This window comes from Cyrtonyx montezumae, unplaced genomic scaffold (assembly GCF_038088225.1).
Source record: "Cyrtonyx montezumae isolate F1298 unplaced genomic scaffold, pur_monq_1.0 scaffold_3, whole genome shotgun sequence".
Classification (NCBI taxonomy): Eukaryota; Metazoa; Chordata; class Aves; order Galliformes; family Odontophoridae; genus Cyrtonyx; species Cyrtonyx montezumae.
In genome coordinates, this window is record NW_027072034.1 from 120,199,111 (window position 1) to 120,205,036 (window position 5,926).

Here is a 5,926-nt window from a genome sequence, read left to right on the forward strand (position 1 = left end):
CTTCTGAAACGCAAAGCAGACAGTGCAGATGAACTTCTCAGGTAGTTTAAGTCTGCAGCACCACTTTCTTTGTTGCAAAATATGTCTAAGGTTTTTTGTTCAGTTTAGTCAGGACAGTGACGATCAAATTTTAGTGCTGTGTTCATCTGCTGAAAATCTTAAGACGCTGGAGACCAGCTGTGCTGCTGCTGAGGATATTAGAAATAAACTCCAAAGTGAGCGAAGACACTTCACACAGTGGATCATTTCTAAGTAAATAAAATATAAAGCATCTCCTCTATTCTAAACATAATCTCCTTTATGCTTTCTGTCTTATGATATTTGAAGTTTGTGAGGTTGTGCACTTTAAGGAAACATTAAAGATCCAATGGAATGATATTCAAATTTACTGTTGTAGAAAACAAATAAAACTATAAGCAATCATGTTATCATCTAAATCAGATAGATTTTTTTAATATGCAGGAAATCTATGGCACATTTTGCAGTGAGTACACAAACGTGTACACATCCCATGGCTAAGAAAGCATTTATTTAAGTTCTAAGGTTCCAGCATCTGAAGATGTGAAAGTGACATTCTGTGCACCCTGTACACCTGAGGACTACATGTTTGTCATTATTTCATAATACTTTGTTACATCAAACAGCAACAACATCTTAGTACCACAAAAGGCCACAGTTCTCCAATCACTGAACATTTTAGGTGTCATCATCTCAACAGAATGATGTAATGTCTCATTTCTTTTATTTATTAGAGCATAGTCATATTTTTGAGACACTGAGATTTCCCAGTCCTTCTGCTGACCACATAGATTCTGTCTTTATGACTGCAAAGCAAGTATGGAATGGATGTAGCTATATGTATGTGCAGTGAAAGTGTTATAAACTGCTAAAACTGTGAACTTTTCAGTCATATATATGTGTGGCTGTTTGGGGATTGTTTACGAAAAGTCATTTTGGATAAAATAGGCTGGAAGAAAACTATCTTCCTTCCTATTCCTACTTTCCTTTTATATGTTTTGTTTTGTTTTGTTTTGCTTTTCTTTTACTGGTATCTTCACATGAGCAAGCAGTGCAGTTAGAAGTGCCACCACAGTGTGTCATGGGAGTTATGCCTTGGGCACCTCCTGCTTACTTTCACCTCTCAGCAGTGCATCCCAAGGCCAGACTGCATCTATGTCATTTCTCGATTACATGTTTTCTCCAAATACCCAAGTTAATCAATTTTTCATTTGTCTCCAGTGAACCATGAATATCTTAATGCAACTTCCAGTGTGTAATATATACAATGGACATGGGTGAATAGCCTTATGTAACTCTATTGAAGACTGCATATTTGTGTGATTCTCTGCTTATCAGAGCGATTCTTCCTGGAAATTTTGTGCTAAATTGAAAGAGCGAAATGAAATTGATCTGAATTCAGAAGGGTGACTGTATTTTCCAGCGATATTCTGATTTTGTCAGCAATTGTTTTTCAGTTTTCCTTGGAACACAGCAACCATATATATGTAGTATTCACTGTTATATTGCACAGGTTCAATTATATAATGTCAGTAGGAATTGGACTCTGTGCTGTGAAATTATTGAAATTATTCTATTTTTTCCCTTAGGCCACCTTCACAAATTTCTGAAATAATCATGCTATTTCCTTGTACCCAAGAGACAGTTTCAATTTAACTAGTTACTTAGAAATCATACAGCCATGAAACGATCTTCTGTTAAAAATGCAGAAGAATATTTCCTTTGTGCACAGTAGAGAAGCAACATGTTATTATTACTGTAAATCAGTGAGATTATGCTGATACCTTCGATTTAGCTTGATACAGGTTCCTCACAAGGAGATCATAACAGGTTTCTTAACTATCAGTAACCTTTCTATTTTTATAGAAGGAAGCCTCAGGAGTCACTGACAGTCTTCCACAGTTCTGCTGTAGCATGAGAAAAAACAATCATGACCTCCTTTTGTAGAAGTGCTTCCTGTATTTCTTTATTACTTTTACTTATCTTCCTTCTTCAGAATATTTCATTAAGCAGGGAAAAATAACTATTTTTACTTACATTTATTATTCATATACAAGGTGCTTGGCATACAAATGCTTACCATTTATGAGTAAATAATATATAAACTGTTAGATTTGATAGCTCTTGATGTATCAGTTATCTTTAGAAACAAAATACGAGTTCAGTGAGCTGTGGTTTCAGTACTGCGCCAGCATGTAGATTCCAAATGTACACCCTTTCTGCAGCATCCAACCTATGAGGGATGGAAAGCATCTATGTAATTTGCGTATCTGTAAGATGTAATTTGCACATCTTTAAGCTGAAATTTGCATGAACTGCATTTAAGAAATTCCTTGGAGACCAAAAAGCAGACATCCCAATAAAGTCATGGTGGTAATAAGAATATTTTATGACAGCAAACACAAGCAATGAATCATTTGCAAAAACACACACACAAACAAACATAACCAAGAAATAAAAATAAGGAAATAGACAAAGAAAGTAGCCTTTCTGAAAAAATAAATTCAGGCTTTGCATGTGAAGAATATTTTGCATTTATATAACACCTTTCAATTTCAGTGCTTTACAAACATTAATTAACTAAAGCTGTGTCTAAACTAGTATGCAGCTGTAAATATATACAGCTCTGGAAGAAAAAAAAGTGTCATCTGCAGCAGGCTATACCAGCCTTGTAGCCTTGTTCGTATTGGTAAAGCTTATCACTGCTGAATAGATGCAACCTTTACCCCAATTACTTATCAAAATCATCAAAAGCAGATCATCCTGCTCCTGGCCTGGTGTCATGATAGTACATTCACATATGCAATCACCATCCATTTCCAAGCTTTGATTTACTCCTTTTTCTCTCCCCTGCTTCTTCCAAATGGAATCAGACTGGCAAAAGAACAGTAGTGCTGTTCTCACTGCAGGTAAACTGAAGGATTCGGCTAGCATAGGGCATTTACACCTCAGTTTAGCACAGTGATGGCAGCCATACCTTGTGCTGCAGACATGATCTCAGCTTCAGTCCACACCCCTCGTGCATTGATTACTGCTGTTGGAGCCATGTTTAATTAAGACCCAGAGGCCACTGTTTCTAATCACTTGATGATGTAGCCCCAATCCTACAGACACCTTCATACATGTCTAATTCTGTGATGAATAGCATGACTCAAGTGCTGAAACACTAGCTTGTTTGTATCTGCAAATTTCAAGTACTCACAATGAAGAATGTGAACTGTTGATTTAAACAGTGAGTCCTGGATTGCAACTCTTCATGAGACACTTCTGAAATTCTTTGAGCATTAACTGAAAACGTATTAACAATACATTAAAAGAAGTTTTAAAGAATATTAAATGTACCTGGTGGCGCATTGCAACATTTCACATTGTTGATTTAGCTAAAACTAATTTTTTTGAAAATAAGGAATAAAAGTTTTGGGCAAAACAGCAAACCAATTTCTTTTCCTTTTGCTCCTTGTTCCCAGCCTCCCCTGGATTAACAAGTACTCCAGCTGTTCTCACTGGTAAATGGTGAGATAGACTGGTATTCACTGTTAGGGCTAACAAGCACAGATAAAATGGTCTAGCTCTGTAGGCTCATACCTGTATGAGCAATTCAACTTGTTGGGAGTAAACCTCTCTGCCCCTGTTTCCACAGAAATCAAATGAAAAAGATTTGTTTATGCAGATGAGAGATGAGGTCCCTCTGCTGTGGGAACAGACATTTGAGATCCTAATGAAGAAGAATAATGTTAGATAGCATCACCATATAGCTAAAGGGTTGTAGAAAGTGTGAAGAAATTCAAAAACTTAACAGGTGTGGCATTTTATCTATGACAGGCTTATACAGGTACAACAAGTATAGGTAGTTTTCACTCTTTACAGTCCAAAGCTGCAGCAGGAAGATGTGCATCATCAACAGAGAGAATTTCCCTCTGTATAGGTTTTCAGGAGTTCAGCTCATATTTACCTTAATAGAGAACACAACATAGTAATGACCAACTTTACTACTCTTAAAAATCTCTTCTGATTTTTTTTTCAGAAACAGAAACATTACAGATAAGGATTTGGCCATTATTTTCTTATTTGTTTGTATTTCTAACTTTATCAGGTAAGACAGTGCTGGATGGTCCTGTACATTTCCTTTTAGAGGAATAGGACTTGCAGTGTGAAAGTGCCAGCATAATCACTGCGTAGAGGCCTTATACCAGAGGTCCATCAGTCATGGTCATAGATTTATGCACCTAACCAACTAGATCTACTTTGAATAGACCTTTGTGTCATTACACAGGCCTACATGGTCGATCATAGTCACAACCTGGGATCAACTATCTTCCTTATAATGCTATACCTACAAGCACAAGGGAGCAAGTTTTAAATACAAGCAACCTTACTCATTAAAATCAGTGGCAGTTAATAATCTAAGCAACTTTGTGGATTTGGACCTGAGGCAATGCTAAATCAAAAGTGTCAATACCTCTTTGTTACATAAATATGTTTGTTAGTAATATGGATACTGACCACCAGTAGGATGGAGCAGAAACCAGACAGTACATTCCTTTTATCCTCTAGAGTTGAGGTCCCAGGGCCCTGGGTAATTTTCTTGCTGAAAAAATAGTTAAATAATTAGTTGGGGAAAAAATGTCCTTGACTAAGAGGCACAGAAGAGTTACAGAGAAATGACCATTTATAAGGAGGCAAGTCTGCTCCATTGTAAGGAATCCTACCTTAGCCCAATGTACAGTGACATCTTCAAAAGACATACGTCTTTATACACACACACCCGCACACACACACATATATATATATGCTATATAAGCTGTTTCTTCCTGGTGTTTCTTTTTGGTTTATCAGATTCTAGCATGGATTCCATATGGCTTTGCACCCTTTGAAAATCTTACTGTTATTGGCTCATCTCCAATGCTATGTCTTAATTTGAATTTAGATCATAAACATTCAGACAAGCCAAATCTTCCTAAATCTTTCCTTAGAGACCTATTCCCCTTATTGGAGCTAATGCTAAATCTGTCAAAGCAACTGTTACTCAAATTTCTGAAGCACATAGGCAGTTTCAAATGTATGATTAAATTTGAAATTGGCAAAGGATCAGAAAATACAGTAAGAAATATATATTCCCCCTTCAGGACAGTAGGCTCAATATAATTTTGGTGTTTTTTTGTTTTGTTTTGTTTTGTTTTGTTTTGTTTGTTTTTGTGGGAGATGGTTTGGTTTTGGTTTCGGTTTCTTTTTCATTTCTATATCTTAAATTGGTCCCATTTGTATTGCTTTATTCTGAAGTTGACACCAGATTGATCTTAAGTCAATGTTCTGTTGAATAAATTTGCCTTCCAGTTAGAATGAAAGTTAGAAATTCTTCTGAATATGAATTACTGACCAGTCTCAGGAGGTTTGTTCTTTTCTCCTAAAGGAGAGAAACATCCATCATTCACTGTTCCAGAGATCAGTCTTTCCCAACACATTTGCAATTGTTCAATTGTGTAAGAAGGCCTTGATCAGAAAAAAAAAAAAAAACAAAAAAAACTCCCACTGCCTTCAATGCAGAAGCTTCAGAAAAGCACCTAAAATGTGAATTTAATTGTTTCCAGGTATTATATCATATGCAGATTCCAACCATACTGATTTATTTATTTTTTAAATAAGAAATGGAGTGAGAGAAAGATTTAGAGGCTGTTTTCGCCTAGAATTTTCATATGTTGTCTATTAAGAAGCTTTCTTGTTCTTCATGGTACACTAATTTCCTTTAAAAGTAATTCATGAACTGGCAGTATGCCAGTATAAGATTATGAAACAGCAGCTTTCTGCCACTGTGGAATTATCTGTGATATTTTCCATCTTCCTCTACATGATACAGGATTGAGGGGTGTAAATCTTTGTTACTGTATTGCATGAAAATAGAAGGCAGGCA

The 5,926-nt window shown here is 36.1% G+C and overlaps 1 long non-coding RNA gene across 1 annotated transcript; it reads right to left on the bottom strand.

Annotated features, from left to right (window-relative positions):
- Nucleotides 1-1,801: 1,801 nt before the first annotated feature.
- On the bottom strand, nt 1,802-3,720 carry LOC136051763 (uncharacterized). The gene is made up of 3 exons (XR_010622494.1): nt 3,604-3,720; nt 3,221-3,306; nt 1,802-2,251 (listed from the first exon to the last, which is right to left on the bottom strand). It is a non-coding gene; the product is annotated as an uncharacterized LOC136051763 (long non-coding RNA).
- Between the last annotated feature and the right edge of the window lie 2,206 nt (nt 3,721-5,926).